The sequence below is a fragment of the Eriocheir sinensis genome, chromosome 50 (assembly GCF_024679095.1).
Source record: "Eriocheir sinensis breed Jianghai 21 chromosome 50, ASM2467909v1, whole genome shotgun sequence".
In the NCBI taxonomy this organism is placed as follows: Eukaryota; Metazoa; Arthropoda; class Malacostraca; order Decapoda; family Varunidae; genus Eriocheir; species Eriocheir sinensis.
Genome location: NC_066558.1, coordinates 8,227,882 through 8,228,487, shown reverse-complemented (window position 1 = coordinate 8,228,487; position 606 = coordinate 8,227,882). Strand labels below are relative to the sequence as shown.

At 51.5% G+C, this 606-nt stretch overlaps 1 pseudogene; it reads right to left on the bottom strand.

Annotated features, from left to right (window-relative positions):
* Positions 1-145, bottom strand: part of LOC126982037 (uncharacterized) — a 912-nt pseudogene extending 767 nt beyond the window's left edge.
* Positions 146-606: the final 461 nt, after the last annotated feature.

Below are 606 nucleotides of genomic sequence, written 5' to 3'. Positions count from 1 at the left end.
GCATGGCTTCAACCCCAGCTTTCAGCCTCTCCGCGCTGATATTACAAATCCCAGCTACCTTTCCACCCTGTAACTTCCTTACAGCATCTCTCTCGTCTGCAAAAGAGGGTGGAGTTTCGTCTATTGATGGGTCAACAACCGCCATCTGGAAGCCAACAAAAGGGAGCTGTCCGCTTAAACCGGGGTCACATAGACACGATCTTGACTCCCGGCACCTCCCGACGTCGGGCCACATGCCGACAGTTTTGGAAATTTCGAAACAATCGGAGCCCTTCCCGGCATCTGTCACACGTCGGCAATAAGTTACGATGTCGGATGTCCATCTCAACAACGTCGTTTTGACGTCGGCAATGGTCGGCATTTATGGGGATCTACTTACGACGGTCTTAACGTACGTCTTGTAGCGCGACAAATCCAACGCCGAGAGGCGCCGGGAGTCAAGATCGTGACTGTGTGACCCCGGCCTTAGGTCTTTTGCTGCCCAAAGTACTCGGTCCAATGAGCTCGATACCCATCCGCATCTGATACTATCTGCCCATCAGCCGCTTCAATAATAATCGTCTGTGTTATTAAGTGGAGCTTCTTTAATGTTCGAAAGGCAGGTCT